This window comes from Leucoraja erinacea, chromosome 24 (assembly GCF_028641065.1).
Source record: "Leucoraja erinacea ecotype New England chromosome 24, Leri_hhj_1, whole genome shotgun sequence".
NCBI classification, from domain to species: domain Eukaryota; kingdom Metazoa; phylum Chordata; class Chondrichthyes; order Rajiformes; family Rajidae; genus Leucoraja; species Leucoraja erinaceus.
Genome location: NC_073400.1, coordinates 4,113,291 through 4,134,085, shown reverse-complemented (window position 1 = coordinate 4,134,085; position 20,795 = coordinate 4,113,291).

The window sequence follows — 20,795 nt, the reverse complement described above, 5'->3', positions numbered from 1 at the left end:
TCTATATTTCTCTCGTTTCCCTTTCCCTGACTTTCAGACTGAAGAAGGGTCTCGACCCGAAACGTCACCCATGCCTTCTCTCCAGAGACGCTGCCTGTCCCGCTGTCCAGCATTATGTGTCTATCTATCTTCCATACAACCCTTAACCCGATCGCCTCTCCTCAGAACACACTCATTGATAAATTCATGTGTCTATTATCTCAGTCTGATCTTCACTGACGCCATTCCATCGTCAGCTTTAAACGTTGTCACAACCTTTTAAGGACATAGATTCCAATTTGATTTTTGCTGTTCCCGGTTTATGAAATGATTTAACCCCGAGATAAATGATTACTTTCATTTTTCCCCAGAGTAGCGCAATGTCGAGAGAGTAAAGGACAACTTTACATCATCGGGTTTGCCCTTCTGCCTGTTCATTAAATACACAACAGTTTAACGAGACCGGTGTCATATAAAATAGCGGCTGTGGGATCTTTCGACTGTCGAGAGGAGGAAACTGCCGAGAGGTATAAAGAAGGGTCTCGATCCGAAACGTCACCCATTCCTTCTCTCCAGAGATGCTGCCTGTCCCGCTGAGTTACTCCAGCTTTTTGTATCTATCTTTGGAGGAAATGGGAAGCCAGCTTCATGTCAAAATGTAAAGAAGCTATCCTTGTGAATTCAGTAGCCCTTCAGTTCTTCCGATATGTTTATGTTGTTGTTGAAAATAGAGGCTCCGGACACGAGAGGATCCTAGACGCAGGTCCCTCGCAATCTCACACCATGAGGGAGAAGGTCGTAGTGGATGTGTAAAAGGAGGACCTGCAGATGCTGGTTTAAACCGAAGATAGACACAAAAAGCTGGAGGAGCTCAGCGGACCCGACAGGATCCCTGGAGAAAAGGAATAGGTGGCGTTTCGGGTCGAGACCCTTCTTCAGAAAATCTAAACTCATTAAATGTAACAACTTGTTCAAGAAGGAACTGCAGATTGCTGGAAAATCGAAGGTACACAGAAATGCTGGAGAAACTCAGCGGGTGCAGCAGCATCTATGGAGCGAAGGAAATAGGTGACGTTTCGGGCCGAAACCCTTCTTCAGACTGATACGTGTCATAAATTGCTACAGGTACATTTACCCTGAAAGCGGGAACGCAGGTAAAACACTGTGGTGAAGAAGGCTTTTTGGGTTGAGACCCTTCGGCAGAGATGCTATCTGACCCGCTGAGTTACTCCAGTTTTTTTGTGTCTATCTGTGAGTTTAATGTTGAAAGATGCCGTCTCTGGCGATGCAGTGGTCCCCTCTGTTGTGCATTGGATGCACCAACGTAGATTGTACCCTCTAGTGTCTGGAATGGAGCTAGAGCCAAAGCGAAACCAATGCTTCACTGAGAACGAGGTGGAATACAAGTCGTGGCCCTCAATTTATGTGCAGAACTCGTAATATTTGTCCTAAAAAACACTAACCCCCAAAAAGGATTCAAAAGAACAAATAGATAGTTTTATCGATGAAAGTTTTCGTGCTGTGGTATTTTCACCCATATGAAAATGTTCAGCTCTGAGAAACTGTTATGGACTGGGGAGAGTGGACTGGAGAGGCTAGGACCAGAGGCCACAGCCGCAGAATAAAAGGATGTTTCTTTAGGGAGATGTGAGGAATTTATTTAATCAGAGGGTGGAGTCTGTGGAATTCATTGCCACAGAAGGCTGTGGAGGTCGTCAAAGATTATTTTAAAGGCAGAGATAGATAGATTAGTATGGGTGTCGGGTTATGGGGAGAAGGCAGGAGAATAGGGTTGAGAGGGAAAGCTAGATCAGCCATGATTGGACGTCGGAGTAGACTCGATGGGCTGAATGGCCTAATTCTGCTCCAATCACATGGTAAGGAATTGAAAGTAGGATCCCATGGCATTTTTCTGTGGATTAGTTGCTTTAAATGCAACTTTTATTGGCTCCGCATTTCCTACAACCAACAGTGAACTGCCTCCAGAAAAACATGAAGAACCTGCTCCTGCTGTTGGCAATGGGGTTGGGATATTGAGAAGATCTTCAAATAGCCAATACTCCTTATTATTTGTTTTGCAATCCTCCAATAATCCTATTCATCCAGAGTTCCCTTGTGGAAGCAAAATGAGATATGCCAGAACTTCCTCTGGCGAAAGATTCAAAGTGGCTGCACAGTGGCAGAGCGAGTAGAATTAGTGTCTCCAGCTTCCTGCCACAAAGGTGTTAGATGGTTGTTTAGCTTGCCACTGTAAACCACAGGTGAGTGGTGGAACTGTAAGAGCAAATTGGAAAGGCCATGCAGAATTGGTGTTCAAAGTAATGTGTGATTTATTAAACTCAGGAGGCCAGTGGAGCTGACCTGTCCAATGTAACTTGGTACATCTTCATTATTCTCATATGACCAGGGTACTCAGAGACTCGATTAACAGATTTTGCAGAGTGTGTAAGAAGGAACTGCAGATGCGGAGAACTTTTTTCACACAGAGTGGTGAATCTCTGGAACTCTCTGCCACAGAGGGTAGTTGAGGCCAGTTCATTGGCTATATTTAAGAGGGAGTTAGATGTGGCCCTTGTGGCCAAGGGAATCAGAGGGTATGGAGAGAAGGCAGGTACGGGATACTGAGTTGGATGATCAGCCATGATCATATTGAATGGCGGTGCAGGCTCGAAGGGCCGAATGGCCTACTCCTGCACCTAATTTCTATGTTTCTATGCTGGTTTAAACCGAAGAAAAACACAAACAGCTGGAGTAACTCAGCGGGACAAGCAGCATTTGCAGAGAGGAATGGGCGACGTTTTGGGTTGAGAAACGAAGAAGGGCCTCTACCCAAAACGTTGCCCATTCCTTCTCTCCGGAGATGCTGCCCGTCCCGCTGAGATGCTCCAGCATTTTTTGTCTTTCTGAGATTTTGCAGAGACTTGATTAACAACACAACAAAGTCATAATTACAGAGTGGAACTTAGTCAGGTCACAAACAGAATGAGATGATAGTCTACAAGTCTAAATCCATTAGCGGTAGATCCAAATTTCTGTTACAATGATAAGTTCACGCCAATCCATTAAATCCCTGGTAGGCTTTGTCTGTGGTTCTCTGTCACAACATTAGCACAATCCACATCTTCACTGTTATTACCCCTCTCTATTGCTTACCCTACAACTGCTACAACAGAACCTTGGATGGGAATAAAGGAAGAATAGGCTCTAGGTTAAAGAAGCAGGGTATGGGGTTGGTGGATGGGTCTCCTTTGTGTTATATAGAAATATAGAGTTCTGTAATTGTAACGGGTATAGCTTGGACCCAATAGCAGCACAGAATCAGGCAGGTATAATTGGTAATGAACCTTATAACGATACTGTAACACAGAGTAGTAACACAGGAATGGGTACACCGTACTCACACAGAGGCTCAGGATTGAGCGAGGGTTCCGAAGAGGGGCAGGCAGGAGACGTAGTTGGGGTAGCGGAAGATCCGGTAACCAGGAGATCCAACACACGATGCAAACAAACCAGTGAGGGACAGACGAAACGAGAGTCGAAGTCAGGCAGGTAGTCGAGGAGCCGTTGCAAGGATACACCAAACAGCCCAGGAGAGAGGCAGACAGAAACCAGGAGGTCGGGGACAGAAGGCTGAGGTGATATCCGGGAAGACGACAGGACGGAATGGTCAGGGGCAGGCAGGTTCGAATCCGTGTAGGCAGTCGGGAAATCGCTGGAGAGTCTTGCATGAATGTTGAGAACAATCTGGCACTGTGTGAATGGTGAGGAGAGTCTATATACCGGGTTAATAGGTGATCAGAGGCAACTGAGTGCAGCAGGTGAGGAGAGTTAGGCTGATGAGTGGGGAGTGGCAGGCGAGGAGAAGGAGGGACCGGTGGAAAAGTACTGGGAGGTGAAGTGGATGAGAATGAGGAGAGGAGAGGGCAGACTGTGACAGTAATCAGTAGTCTTAAGGAAGAGTTTAGTTCTATAACATTCTTGGAGCCAGTGGATTTCCATAGCTGTACATTCTGGAATGGTAAACTAGATGAGTGTACAGATGACTGCCTTGCCCAACTTGCAGTCTTGAGCACAGAATATATAAATTTATCTCAGATCCTAACGGACTTGTATTACACAGGGACCTCCTGCTACTTATCTCATTCCATCACCATACCCTTCAGTTTCTTCCTCACTTATGTACATATCTAGTGTAACCATAATCACACTCTCTTAGAGTTGATGCTGTTGAGGCTTATCTATCATTTACAGCCACTTTCTTTGTAACAGACCCTTTAAAGCACAAACGCAACTCAAATCCACTTATAAGAGTAACATAAATCAGACCATGATCAACATGTCACCAAAGAAGGAGGCATTACATCCAGTAACATTAGTAAGACCCAGAAACCACACCAAAGCATTTTATCCTTTCACTGGAATCATCACACAATTGATTAAAAGAAAACTTTCAGCAGGTCAGACAGTATCTGTTGAAATGAAACCAAGTCATTGTTAGGCTGTTTCTCTTTCTATAGAGACTGCCTAACTTGTTGATAGATACAAAAAGTTGGAGTAACTCAGCGGGTCAGACAGAACCCAGAGAAAAGGAATAGGTGTCGTTTTAGGTCGATGCCCAGACTGAAGAAGCATCTGCAGGTCCTTCCTACACATTTTGTCTGCCTAAATTGTTGATTGTTGCCAGTATTTCTTGATCCACACCATAGTTTTTCCACCATGTAAAACCCCCTATCAATCTTCTCCATCTTGGACCAATGTCCACTTTTTGACACTCCTGTGCTTGCATATAAGGTTGGACTTTAAAAGATGGTCTTAACGTAGAAGTATGGTCTGGAAAGAATACCCTGGATCCATTGAAACTAGATTGTGAAGGGACAGCTGACAATGCAGCAAGGGAGTAAAGCAGGGGTTCCCAAACTTTTTGTCCCGTTTACCCCTGGCAACTTTAATAGCACTTATTTCACTTATTTATGAACAACTAATGATGAATAGATACCGGTATACCAGAACCAAACACAGTCAGTCAATGAGAAAAAATATGTACAAATCCAGAATCAACAGATTTACCCCCTGGGTAGGTGAAATTTACCCCAGGTTGGGAATCCTTGCAGTAAGGACATGACCTTACACCACACTACCACACATCGTTAAACAATCATTGTTTCTGTGCAATAATTCAATTACTAATTTGAACATACTGACAGAAACATTTAAAAATAGATGCAGATTTGCTTGAGTTGGTGACCTGAGCTTTAATTGTTGAATAGAATAGAATAGAATGCCTTTTATTGTCATTCAAACAGCTTGGTTTGAACGAAATTGAACGAAATTTCTACAGTCTTAACATTACAAAAAAAAAACCAAGTGAACAAGGTAGAGGATGTCGCTTGAGCTTCTTGAAGGTCAAGGTAGACTCAAGGAATTATTTGGCCAATGCCACCTTTGCAAGTCATTCTCATATACATAGAATGACCGTAAAGGTGCACACCAACATTTCACAATGGAGGAGCAAGTGTTGGTTTGAAGTTATAGGGGAGTTGCAACTCCAATATTAGCTGTCAAAAATGTAACTGATAAATAATACTCATAAGGTCTTACATCACATAAACAGGCCCTGTAGCTCATCGAGCCCATGCCAACTCTCAAACAATCATTTATACTACTCCTACATTTTCTTTTCCCTATATTTCCATGAACTGGTTCCAAATTGTACCACTCATCTATTTACCAGAGTGGCCAATTTAGAGTGGTCAATTAACCAACCAACTTGACATCCATAGGGCACGGGGGTAAACTGGAGCAGACGGTGGAAATGCACTGTCCAGCCGAATTGCTGTCACTTCATAAACATGACGTTATGGGAAGCCAGGCGAGGGTGCGTGTTGCATGAAGGTTGCTTCAATTCCTGGCTGAAATTTTGAAATGGAATGTCAACATCATTCCGATTTGTGTATTTTTGGTGTAATCCCAAGTACTGTAACTCACCAGGGTTCTGTCAAAGATTTGGCTATTAAATCGGACTGTGGGTGACTGTCTGCCTCCAGAGAACGGTGCACAAAGTCCGGACTGATAATCTATAGCTACACTGTGAAAACAATACTCAGTGGCATCTGCCTTCTTGTGAGTACATGTAACATCACACAGCTGCCATTTGGAGGACTGCATTAATGTAAGCCATTAATTAGTGGTGACTTGATTGGTGAGCAAGAAAGTGGTGGTGAGTTAGTGAGCTAACCATTTCGATGTTATTTGAGGCCTACCTTGTGAACGGCAAGTTCATATCCAAACATTCCAGCATTCAATGAATTTGAAGAAGGGTCCCAACCCGAAGCTTCATCTGTCTTTTCCTTCCACAGATGCTGCCTGACCTGCTGAGTTCCTCCAGCACTTTGTTTTTTTGCTCAAGATTCCAGCATGTGCACTTTCTTATGTCTTCAATATGTTTATTGCTAGCTTCATCAACTTTGGTCCCATCATCAAGTCAAGTCAAGTCAAGAGAGTTTATTGTCATGTGTCCCAGATAGGACAATGACATTCTTGCTTGCTGCAGCACAACAGACTATTGTAGGCATAAATACAGAACAGTTCAGTTCAATATACACATAAATAAGCAGATAACGTGCAAAGGGCTGTTACAGTTCAGAGTCTGTTTGTTGGTGAATTTAATAGCCTGATGCTTGGGAAAGAAGCTTTTCTTGAACCTGGGTGTAACATATTTCAGGCTCCTGTACCTTCTGCCCGATGGTAGCGGAGAGATGAGTGCGTGGCCAGGATGGTGTGGGTCCTTGATGATATTGGCTGCCTTTTTGAGGCAGCGACTGCAATAGATCCCTTCGATGGTGGGGAGGTCAGAGCCGATGATGGACTGGGCAGTGGTTACAACTTTCTGCTCCTGCATCTTAATTACACAGAGGATCCTGCTGGCATCGGGAGTAGTTGAAATAAACAACACAGTAGCACATAAAGGCTTAAGAAAGTGGAAAGGAATAAATGACTGTGATAAGCAATTACAATGAAATAGGTCAGGCAGGTTTCCTCTGCAATGTAAATGTCAGTGTGCAGTGCGCTCCACGTAATGTTCTTGCTGTATAAAGATGCATCTATCTCAGATTAGATTTTTTAATTTTCTCCCAATCTGTCCATAATTTCATGGGGGAGAGCTTCACACTTCCACTACCCTCTATGTGAAGAATTGCTTCCTGAATGCTTACTGAATATGCCAGCTCCAATCTTATACACCTCTGCGCTGAACTCCCAGTCAGCTTCCGGCTACCTTGTTAAACTATGGCTCAACATAATCTCCTCTTATGGCTGAGGTAATGTATTAACAAGGATCTGAGATGGTGTCAATGGAATTCCATCACTGAGACTTGGCACTACTCTTGTAATTAAGAGAAGAAAGGATTTTTGTTTAAGAAGGAACTGCAGATGCTGGAAAATCGAAGGTAGACAAAAATGCTGGAGAAACTCAGTGGGTGAGGCAGCATCTATGGAGCAAAGGAAATAGGCTGAAGAAGGGTTTTGACATGAAACGTTGCCTATTTCCTTTGCTCCATAGATGCTGCCTCACCCATGAAGAAAGGATTTTAATGGCTTTGACTGACCCAGCAGCACAAACCTTGCTAATTCTATGAGGTGCAGCTTTATGCAGCATTGTAGTCCAGAAACTGGCTCAGGAACATGTTTTTTAAAATTTCATAAACAAACGTAATATCTAAAAAATAATCTAAAAACGTACAAAACATAGGATGGAACTGCAGATGCTGGTTTACACCAAAGAGAGACAGAAAATGCTGGAGTAACTCAGTGGGTAGGGCAGCATCACTGGAGAGAAGGAATGGGTGATGTTTCGGGTCGAGACACTTTTTCTAGACTGAGCATGGAGTTCTTTACATTCATTGTCATGTCCTGTCTAGATATTTATAATGTTTTCAAGAGAGAGTTAGATTTAGCTCTTGGGGCTAAGGGAATCAAAGGATATGGGGAGAAATCTGGAACGGGGTACTGATTTTGGATGATCAGCCACCATGTTGAATGGCGGTGCGGGCTCGAAGGGCCGATTGGCCTACTCCTGCGCCTATTTTCTATGTATGTTATTGGGTCTACACATTTGTGGTGTTGGTACATTCGAAGTACAGTGCAACTTTGCCACTCGTGTGGCCTTTTTGGAAGATACTATGTTTAAGTGTTTGGGAGGCATTTACACAGGACTTAGCCCCTCAATGCTTAGTGGCAGTGAGACCATAGACTGCAATCCTTCCACATCATGCCATAGTACCTCCCTTGCATATACTCCTGCAGCCCAGAATGTGTCAGGTCAAGGTCATCTCGCTGTACTGGAAGGCCAGCAAGTTTCAGGCAATCCAAAGTGCATCTTTCACAGAGTTGCTAAACCTTCCGACCCAAGAACACATTCAGCACCCGGCATTATAAACATTGTAAAGGACTGGACAAACTAGATGCAGGAAAAATGTTCCCAATGTTGGGCGAGTCCAGCACCAGAGGCCTTAGAATAGTCTTAGAATAAAGGGGAAGCCATTTAAGACTGAGGTGAGAAAACACTTTTTCACCCAGAGAGTTGTGAATTTGTGGAATTCCCTGCCACAGAGGGCAGTGGAGGCCAAGTCACTGGATGGATTTAAGAGAGTTAGATAGAGCTTTAGGGGCTAGTGGAATCAAGGGATATGGGGAGAAGGCAGGCACGGGTTATTGATAGGGGACGATCAGCCATGATCACAATAAATGGCGGAACTGGCTCGAAGGGCCGAATGGCCTCCTCCTGCACTTATTTTCTGTGTTTCTATACAAGAGACCACAGAGGCCGGAGTGCGGAGCAACTAACATCTGCTGAAGGAACTCAATGGGTCATGCGGCATCTGTGGGTGGAAAGGAATGTTCGGTATTTCGAGTCAAAGCCCTGCATCTGCATTGTTCATTCAGCAGATAAAATATGTAGCAAGGAACTGCAGATGCTGGATTGCACCAAAGATAGATACAAAATGCTGGAGTAACTCAGGGAGACAGGCAGCATGTCTGACTACTGTCTGTAGAAGGGTCTCGACCCGGAAACGTCACCCATTCCTTCTCTCCAGAGATGCTGCCTGTCCTGCCGAGTTACTCCAGCATTTTGTGCCTGTCTTGGGTATAAACCAGCATCTGCAGTTCCCTTCCTACACAGCACATGCGTTTCATGTGAATGGGGTGATTTGCTCTTCCTCTCACAGATTCCCCTCCATGCTCTCAACTTGCCTTTGTGTGTGAGCCAGTCTGCATACCATTTCTGTAGTGTGTGACAATACGCAATATACTTGGAAGTGAGAGAAAGCTTTTAGTTTAGTTCAGTTTAGTTTAGAGATACAGTGCGGAAACAGGCTCTACGGCCAACCGAGTCCGCGCCGACCAGCGATCCCTGCAAATTAATGCTACCCGACACACACTAGGGACACTTATACCAAGCCAATTAACCTACAAACATGTACGTCTGGAGTGTGGGTGGAAACCGAAGATCTCGGAGAAAACCCACGCAGGTCACGGGGAGAATGTCCAAACACCATACAGCAGCACCCGTAGGAGAACCTGGGTCTCCAGTGCCACAAGCACTGTAAGGCAGCAACTCTACTGCTGCGCCACCGTGCCGACCAAGCTCTTTGGTTTGTGGAAAGGGTGAACGGAAAGAGGGAGAGTAAGAGAGAGACGAAAGAGATAATCATCATCATCATGGAAGACATCAGCGACACAGTGGTGCTGGTTTCCGACAGGAACGGTGACAGACGCACCACACAGCTCTGCCCTCCAGTTCCTGCAGTCATCCGCCGCTGGAAGTATAGGATTTTGGTGTGTGTGTGCTTTATCATCATTCCTTACAATGCCGTGTACGACAGCGATCGCAACTTCTACTGAAGTGTGGATGGCCGTTGGCTCACTTGAAGCTCATCCGCCCTTTAACAGGTCTTGCTATTGGTCCTGCTGGGGGTCCACAGCCCCCTCCTCATCTGGCAAACCAGGCGGGGGGAGACGGTTTAGTCGCCGGCTATCCGACCATGGAGCAGGTAGCACGGGATTACATGGTTCCCGTGGTGGTGGAAGGGAACTCCCCCCGACCTGACCTGAACGAGAGAAAAGATTATGAGAGAGAAAAAGAAAAAGGATAAAGAAATCAACATGGGCAACTTTATGACAGCCAAAAGTGTTTCATCATTGATGAACTATGTCATTCTAGGCAAAACAATTAGTCTGGGTCTCATGTATTGCTGTATGACAGATTTTTTTTAATTAATGGTTGTGGTGGAGTTATTATCCAGTGTACTGCAGGGAAATTCCATTGCAAGGAGGAACATAGCTGTAGCATGGTGTATTAGACAATGGGACACAGTGGCACGGCAGCTTCTCAATGGGGATCAGGATTAATATTGATCATTGCTCAGCCTGTCCTTTGTCACAGAATATGCCTCATCCCATAGTGGCAATTAACCTGCATCCCGACCAGCTTTTGTTAAATCATGTGTGTAAATCATATATATCTGCCCTTCTTATTCCTTTTAGTTCCAAGAGAGTGGTTCAAACACTAGGATCTCTCCAGTGCAGACTCTCCAGTCCTGTATGTGTTTCAGAGAATGACTTGCATTTACAGTAGACTAAACGATCCTTTCCCCACATCATCTGTTGTGCCCTTTCCAGCTCATTGAACAAGCTCTTGGGTTTTCCCACTGTAAAATTGACTGCTTTGAGAATTTTCAACTCCCTGTTGAAGATTCCAGTTATATCTGATTTCTCCAAAGGAAGGTCAGAGCCGATGATGGACTGGGCAGTGTTTACTACTTTTTGTAGTCTTTTCCTCTCCAGGGCGCTCAAATTGCCGAACCAAGCCATGATGCAACTGGTCAGCATGCTCTCTACTGTGCACCTGTAGAAGATAGAGAGAGTCTTCCTTGACAAACCGACTCTCCGTAATCGTCTCAGAAAGTAGAGGCGCTGATGAGCTTTCTTGATGATTGCATTAGTGTTCTCAGACCAGGAAAGATCTTCAGAGATGTGTACGCCCAGGAATTTGAAGCTTTTGACCCTTTCAACCATCGACCCGTTGATATAAACGGGGCTGTGGGTCCCCCTCCTACTCCTTCCAAAGTCCACAATCAGTTCCTTGGTTTTGCTGGTGTTGAGGGCCAGGTTATTGCACTGGCACCATATGGACAGTTGCTCGATCTCTCTCCTATACTCTGACTCATCCCCATCAGTGATACGTACCACAACAGTGGTGTCGTCAGTGAACTCGATGATGGAGTTCGCACTGTGACTGGCTACGCAGTCATCAGTATAGAGTGAGTACAGCAGGGGGCTGAGCATGCAGCCTTGAGGTGCTTCCGTGCTGATTGTTATTGAGGCTGACATATATCCACTAATACGAACAGACTGTGGTTTGTGAATGAGGAAGTCGAGGATGCAATTGCAGAGGGATGCGCAGAGACCCAGTTCTGCGAGTTTGGTAACCAGCTTAGAGGGGATGATTGTGTTAAATGCCGAGCTGTAGTCAAGTCAAGTCAAGTCAAGTCAAGTTTATTTGTCACATACACATACGAGATAGAAACATAGAAACATAGAAATTAGGTGCAGGAGTAGGCCATTCGGCCCTTCGAGCCTGCACCGCCATTCAATATGATCATGGCTGATCATCCAACTCAGTATCCCGTACCTGCCTTCTCTCCATACCCCCTGATCCCTTTAGCCACAAGGGCCACATCTAACTCCCTCTTAAATATAGCCAATGAACTGGCCTCAACTACCCTCTGTGGCAGAGAGTTCCAGAGATTCACCACTCTCTGTGTGAAAAAAGTTCTTCTCATCTCGGTTTTAAAGGATTTCCCCCTTATCCTTAAGCTGTGGCCCCTTGTCCTGGACTTCCCCAACATCGGGAACAATCTTCCTGCATCTAGCCTGTCCAACCCCTTAAGAATTTTGTAAGTTTCTATAAGATCCCCTCTCAATCTCCTAAATTCTAGAGAGTATAAACCAAGTCTATCCAGTCTTTCTTCATAAGACAGTCCTGACATCCCAGGAATCAGTCTGGTGAACCGTCTCTGCACTCCCTCTATGGCAATAATGTCCTTCCTCAGATTTGGAGACCAAAACTGTACGCAATACTCCAGGTGTGGTCTCACCAAGACCCTGTACAACTGCAGTAGAACCTCCCTGCTCCTATACTCAAATCCTTTTGCAATGAAAGCTAACATACCATTCGCTTTCTTTACTGCCTGCTGCACCTGCATGCCTACCTTCAATGACTGGTGTACCATGACACCCAGGACTCGCTGCATCTTCCCCTTTCCCAATCGACCACCATTTAGATAATAGTCTGCTTTCCCGTTTTTGCCACCAAAATGGATAACCTCACATTTATCCACATTATACTGCATCTGCCAATCATTTGCCCACTCACCCAGCCTATCCAAGTCACCTTGCAGTCTCCTAGCATCCTCCTCACAGCTAACACTGCCCCCCACCTTAGTGTCATCCGCAAACTTGGAGATATTGCCTTCAATTCCCTCATCCAGATCATTAATATATATTGTAAATAGCTGGGGTCCCAGCACTGAGCCTTGCGGTACCCCACTAGTCACTGCCTGCCATTGTGAAAAGGACCCGTTTACTCCTACTCTTTACTTCCTGTTTGCCAGCCAGTTCTCTATCCACATCAATACTGAACCCCCAATGCCTTGTGCTTTAAGTTTGTATACTAATCTCTTATGTGGGACCTTGTCGAAAGCCTTCTGGAAGTCCAGATACACCACATCCACTGGTTCTCCCATATCCACGCTACTAGTTACATCCTCGAAAAATTCTATAAGATTCGTCAGACATGATTTACCTTTCATAAATCCATGCTGACTTTGTCCAATGATTTCACCACTTTCCACATGTGCTGCTATCCCATCTTTAATAACTGACTCTAGCAGTTTCCCCACTACCGATGTTAGACTAACTGGTCTGTAATTCCCCATTTTCTCTCTCCCTCCCTTTTTAAAAAGTGGGGTTACGTTTGCTACCCGCCAATCCTCAGGAACTACTCCAGAATCTAAAGAGTTTTGAGAGATGTGCAGTGAAATGAAAGTGGCAATGCTCGCGGACTTTTGTGCAAAAGACAAACAACAAAACAACCAAACAAATTATAAACACAATCATAAAACACATATTTTACTTCGGAGTCACGTGAGTGACTACGTGAAGAACCCACCCAGTGCGCAGGCGCGGCATTACGCCAGCAGCGCAACAGCGGCGGCAGCTGGAGCCAGGCTCTCCAGCTGCAGGATAAAAGACAAGACCTCAGGTAAGTGAGTCTTTTGTATTACAGAAGTCGCTAGCATGGCTACCCGCAAGCGACAAAGCAAACGGACTGCCTGCCCAACTCCCCCCGAGGAAGGGTCGACATCTGGGCGGCAGCCACCGGCGGCAGAGGAGCATTTTCAGCGCTCCCGTACACCCGACCCCGAGCCGCTCCCTGTGCTGCCGACTTCAACACCTCGCACAGGGAGGAAATCCACCCGTAAAACGGACCGGCCGGTGGTCTCTGACTCGTCGGAGGAACGGGAACATTCTCCACCGGCTAAACGGGGAGACAGCCGCTTAAGCTGCATGAGGCAGCTCCTCGAACAAATGTTCGAGCAGGAGATGCAGGCAAGGCATCTCCAGGGAGGACGGGCTGAGGCCTCCTCCAAACCGTCACCTTACCCCTCTGCTCCCTCCTTGTTTGAGGTCAGCAAGGGAGGCCAGGACTGGGCTGGCTTATCGCAGGGGCAGGCGGACGACTGCACAAGTATGCCAGGGGAGCAGGAGGAAGAAGAGCTGCTGGGTGTGGTCAACAGGTATGCGGCGCCCCCGAAGGCCGGGAGAATGCTGACCCCAAAAATGGCGGCCAGCATAAACCGGCTATCCAACAAGCCTCTCCAGGAAAAAGTAATCCAGGAGGCTCTCGAGACATACACGGCACCCGAGAACTGTGAGGCGCTGCGGGTTAAGACCGTCAATGGCCAGATATGGAGCCAGCTAGGCCAACATATTAGGAGCCAAGAGCTGAAAATGCAGCGCATCCTGAAGCTCCATACCGCTGCCATCACCGCCTTTGCTCGGTCCGCAGAGCACACGGACCTCACTACACCTCAACAGGATGTCCTAGCTCTGATGTGTAACACCCACTTTGAGATGAACAACTTAAGGCGGGAAAACATCAGGCCTGCCCTCAACCCCAAATATGCAGGGCTTTGCAAAGCTCCTGCGCCAGAGAAGGAGGCGCTGCTATTTGGGGCTGACCTGGGAAAAAGGCTCAAAGAACTTGAAGAGGCGGCCAAACCAGTAGGCCTCATGAGGGCAGGACCAGCGCCGAGCAGGGCGAAGACACCCAGTTGGCAGCACCCCTCGGCATCCACCAGCAGATACCGGACTGGTGAAAGCCTGGCGACCGCTCCTCACTACCCCCATAGCTCTTTTTTAGAGAGGGGCCCAGAGCGGAGCCGTGGGAAGATACGCCGCCCCGTGACAGCACCAACAAAAACGCCCGCGAGCCAAACCCACCAACGAAGACGCTCCCAAAAATGAACATGGAGGTAGGTGGGTCTGGTTCCTGTCAACATACAATAACCAAGGGTGTTTTACTAACAGGAGGGCGTTTACGATTATTTAAACATGTTTGGTGTACTATCACTAACAACCAATACATACTCAACAGTATTAGTGGATACAAAATTGAATTTAAAACAGGCATAATACCGCCGGTTCAGCATATACCCCAAAGGGTATTCCTTCCCACTGAACTAGAGAAGGAGGAAGGACAGGCTGAACTAGATAGGCTCATGTCTAAAGGAGTCATTGAAAGGACCAGACATGAGCCATTGGAATTTGTATCAAATATATTTATTAAAACCAAAAAAGATGGTGGATGTCGCATCATCATTGATCTAACATCACTAAATCAATCTGTTGAGTATCAACATTTCAAAATGGAGACATTTGTCACTGCCAGACAACTGATCTCCAAGGGATACTTCATGGCAAGCATAGACATCAAAGATGCTTACTATTTAGTACCCATTCACAAGGATCATTTTAGATACCTGAAATTTATCTGGATGGGGCAACTATGGCAATATAGAGCACTGCCCAATGGGTTAACAACAGCTCCCAGATTATTTACCAAAATTCTTAAAGTAGCCATGAAAATATTGAGAGAACAAAAATACCTAGTCATGGCTTATCTGGATGATATTCTCATAATGGGGAGAACCAAGGAACTAGCTGTCGCAGCAGTTTCAGCTACTAAACAACTCCTTGAAACGTTGGGATTTGTTCTACACCCAGATAAATCGAAATTGAAGCCGTCAACTAATATGGACTATCTAGGCTTCACCATCGATTCTACCCACATGACTGTTACTCTGCCAAGGGATAAAAAGGTTGCATTAGCGCAAGCATGCAACAATTTAATCGCAAATACACAACCAAGGATCCGGCATGTTGCCAGAGTAATTGGGAGTATTGTAGCAGCATTTCCAGCTGCACAATATGGACCCTTGCATTACCAAAATTTACAAAGAGCAAGGACACATGCACTACACCAAAATAGGGGGCATTATGACCGAACAATGTATTTACCCACTGAGGCCATATCAGAACTCCAGTGGTGGTCAGAAAATATTTGGCACAGTTACAGTCCCATTGCCATCACTAATCCTAACATAGTCATCACGACCGATGCCAGTGCTTTAGGCTGGGGAGCTACTAACTCTATATCCAGCACAGGTGGCAGATGGACTAATCTCGAGACATCGCTACTACACTCACTAGGCATAAATTATTTGGAAATGCTGGCCGCCTTTTATGGGCTAAAAGCATATTCATCCAATATGCAGCACGTGCATGTTAGGTTAATGATTGACAACACAACGGTGGTGGCCTACATCAAGCACATGGGTGGCATAAAATCAGTATCATGCGACAAATTGGCTAATATAATCTGGCAATGGTGTGTCGAGAGACATTTTTGGCTATCAGCTGCCTATCTACCAGGTAAGCTAAACACAGTGGCAGACACCAGGTCACGAAAATTCAATGATAACATCGAATGGATGTTACATCCAAAAATATTTGCAAAAATTACTAAGCAATATGGAACGCCAGATATAGATTTGTTCGCGTCTAGATTGAATCACCAGTTACCCATGTATGTGGCTTGGGAACCAGACCCAGAGGCAGCAGCGGTAGATGCCTTCACGCTGGATTGGGGAAATTTCTTCTTCTATGCTTTCCCTCCCTTCTGCCTCATCAGCCGGGTACTCCAGAAAATACAGTCAGACTCTGCTTCAGGTATTTTGGTCGTACCCGACTGGCCTACCCAACCATGGTTCCCAGTCTTTCACGACATGGTGGTAGAGTCACCTATGGTCTTTAACAGTCACCCACAGCTATTGACTCACCCAGTATCCGGCATAAGTCATCCATGCCATAAAAAATTAAAACTCCTGGTTTGTAGGTTTTAACCAGGCCTTACCAGGAACTGGGTTTATCAGAGAGAACAATCACCACCATGTCGGCATCCCTGCGAGACTCAACCAAGAAGCAGTACCTGACATACATCAAGAAATGGGAGCAGTACTGCTTGGATGCAGGGACGTCGTATAAGACAGCCACAATCACGGACGTGTTGGAGTTCCTGGCCCATTTACACCATGACCAGAAGATGAGCTACAGTGCCGTCAATGCAGCACGAAGTGCCCTGTCTGCTTATCTTATGCCAACAGGACACCATAGCATCGGGTCCCACCCGCTAGTCATAAAACTCCTCAAGGGGATTTACAATATCAAACCCCCTACACCCAGGTATACCCATGTATGGGATATAAGTGTCGTGCTATCACACCTCAGAGGATGGCCACCGGTGGGATCCCTCAGTCTAGAGCAATCCACACTCAAGACCCTCATGCTAATGGCGCTCGTCTCTGCACAAAGGGTCCAGTCACTACATCAACTACGACTGGACAACATGGTAACTACCCCAGACTGCATCACATTTACTATGCCGGGGTTAGTTAAACAAAGCAGGCCAGGTATGTCCAACTCGCCATTAATCTTCCGGGCCTACCCTCCAGAACCTAGGCTCTGTGTAGTGACCTATTTATACAACTATGTAGACACAACCCATACACTTAGAGGGAGTGAAAAAGCCTTATGGGTCAGCCACAAGAAGCCTTTTGGACGGGTAACCAGCCAAACTATATCCAGGTGGTTAAAACAGGTCCTGAAAGCTGCAGGGATTAACACTGATGTTTTTAAATCCCATTCTATCAGGGCAGCATCTACATCAGCTGCGGAACGGATGGATGTTCCCATCGACCACATCCTAAGCACAGCAGGATGGTCAAGGGAATCAACGTTCCGGATATTTTATCATAAACCGCTGATGCAGAAAGACTTGTTTGCAGAAAAATTTTTAGAAACTGCAAACTTATAATTTTAAGCCCAAGGGAGCTATTTTTGTTATTGTTTAATAAACATTTTTGTTTTCAAAAAACAAACAGATTCGTTGGTCTTTAGATACCACTTCCTCCCTCGATAACTTCGGCAGCGAGTGATATAGCTGTTACACGGTTTGAAATCACAGATCTTTGAAGTCTTCACGTAGTCACTCACGTGACTCCGAAGTAAAATAGAGAGATTAAACGAGTACTTACCAGTACGAAGTTTGATCTGTATTTTATGAGGAGTTACGATGAGGGATTACGTGCCCTCCGCTCCCACCCTCAGTATATTGATCAAACTCGAGCTGATGTCTCTTTAATCTTTACTATCTTTACTTCATATATTGTGTCTACCTGTGATTCCACACCGCTGCTTGGAAGTATGCCGCGCCTGCGCACTGGGTGGGTTCTTCACGTAATCCCTCATCGTAACTCCTCATAAAATACAGATCAAACTTCGTACTGGTAAGTACTCGTTTAATCTCTCTATTCTTTTACATAATAAATAATGGAAGGAAAAACGTTCAGTAGAGTTAGTCCCTGGTGAGATAGGCGTTTACAGTCCGAATTGCCTCTGGGAAGAAACTCCTTCTCAACCTCTCCGTTCTCACCGCATGGCAACGGAGGCGTTTGCCTGACCGTAGCAGCTGGAACAGTCCGTTGCAGGGGTAGAAGGGGTCTCCCATGATTTTATTTGCTCTGGAGTTGCACCTCCTGTTGTATAGTTCCTGCAGGGGGGCGAGTGAAGTTCCCATAGTGCGTTCGGCCGAACGCACTACTCTCTGAAGAGCCTTCTTGTCCTTGGCAGAGCAATTCCCAAACCAGATAGTCGATGAATAACAGCCTGACATATGAGTTTTTGTTGTCCAAGTGGTCCAGAGCGGAGTGGAGGGCCAGCGAGATCGCATCCACCGTTGATCTGTTGTGGCCGTAAGCGACCCGCAAATTTGCAATTTTTTTTTCCATTTCCATACACGTAGCCTTTTAAGCATCTCTGACTTGTAACAAAGGCATGATCATTTACCAAGGAAACTAATATCATTGTGTCCATCAATGATCTGAGGGGAAAAACCATTCTATGACTGGAAACAATTTATTCGTATATTCTTTATCAAAATCCTTCATGATTTTGTTTATTTCCATCGAATCTCCCATTAACTTTGTTTTCTGCAAAAAGAACAACCCCAGTTCCTTAGCTAGGCTACTTGAACAGCGCCTCTCTAATACCAGAAAGGATGTGGACACACCATCAACTGGAGATTACCCTGCAAACCACAAGGCATTTTGTGTTCAAAATGTATGGCCATTGCTTCATGATTTGTGCTTGGTACTCCCTTGACAAATGCACTCTCCAAATACCTTCATCAGAACAACTGCAGTGGCTCAGAATTGTGGCTCATCATTACTATTTTAAGGGCATGGAGGCATAAAAATCTGGCTTTTGCCAGCAACATCAACTTCCTGTAGAAGACCGAATTAATAAAAGTTGAATTGTCATGTCGTGGGGAGTTCCCCCCGCCACGGGTACCATGTAATCCCGTGCTACCTGCTCCATGGTCATATGGTCGGCAACTAAACCGTCTCCCTCACCTGGTTTGCCAGGTGAGGAGGGGGCTGTGGACCCCCAGCAGGACCAAAAACAAGACCGGTCAAAGGGCGGATGAACTCCTGGCAAGCCAACGGCCATCCACACTTCAGTAGAAGTTGCGATCACTGTTGTACACGGCATTGTAAGGCACCGTGCCCGTTGATGTTTTCAACGATGATGATGATGATGAATCGTGGAAGTTGAAAAGTTGACCTTCTCAGATACCCATTTATTTCCTCACGACTTCCCAAATAATTTTAGTCAAAAAAAAAAGTTTTAAAATGTTAATTCCATTGTGAAGTAAGCGATTTTTAAGCCGGTTTCTACACAGGAAACTCATAAATAATAATCCACCAATAACCAGCTGTTTTTTTACTGATGTTGGATGGAGAAAAAATATTGGCCAGGGAACTCCACTGATCACTCCACTACAGGAAGGGTGGGGAGGCTTTGGAGAGGGTACAGAATAGGTTTACCAGAATGATGCCTGGATTAGGGGGTATTAGCTATAAGGACACATTGGACTAACTTGAATTAACTTGATGCTGCTGCACCCGCTGAGTTTCTCCAGCTTTTTTGTGTATCTTGGACTAACTTGAATTGTTTTCTCTAGAAAACCAGAGGATGAATGTAGACCTGATGTTTCGTGCCGAACTTGACCCCATCTGCCTGCACATGATCCATGTCCCTCTATATTACCTGCACATCCATGTACCTATCTAAAAGCCTCTTGCACATTAATATCACATCTGCCTCCACTACCACTCCTGGCAATGCGTTCCAGGCCCCCACCAGTCTCTGTGTGAAAAACTTGCCGCACACATCTCCATTCTACTCTCCCCCTCTCACCTTAAACCCAGTGTTGGATGTTTCCACCTTGTGGAAATAAGGTTCTGACTGTCTACCCTATCCATGCCTCTCATACTTTTACTCACTTCTATCAAGTCTCCACATAATCTGCAAAGTTCCAGAGAAAATAATCTATGTCTGTAGATCATGTTATGATATGCTTTGGTAGTTACGCCCACTTGCTTTTACATTAATCCTCCCTGCCTGTTCCTTTTTAGAATTAGAGAGACGTGCAAGTATGAAAACGTTTAATGGAGGCAAGATTTTTTACACAGCAGGTAATGATTGCCAGATATGCTCAGCCAATGATGATGGAGGCAGATGCGATAGTGGTGTTTAAAACCTTTTAAATAGGCTCATGGATATGCAGAGAATGGGGGCATATGGAGCATGTGGAGGCAGAAGGGATAGTTTATAGGGACTAGGAAGGAACTACAGATGCTGGTTTAACCAGAGATAGATACAACAAGCTGGAGTAACTCAGTGGGTCAGGCAGCATCTCTGGAGAAAATGAATAGGTGATATTTCAGGTTGAGACCCTTTCTCAGTCTGAAGAAGTGTCTCGACTCAAAACATCACCTTTTCCTTTTCTCCAGAGATGCAGCCTGGCCTGCTGAGTTACTCCAGTTTTTTGTATCTATATCTAGTTTGTTATCATGTTCGGCACAGACGTCGTGAGCCAAAGGTCCATTTCCTGTGCTGTATTTTTCTATGTTCTATGGTCTCATTTTGTGATGCCATGAGGTTTGTAATGCCAAACCGAGCGAGTAGATGGACCTTGGACTAAATGTTCATCAAATAAGATGGCATCTTTGACAGTGTAGTATTCTCTTAATACTGTATGGAGAGCACTGGCATGAATGCATGAACAAACATAC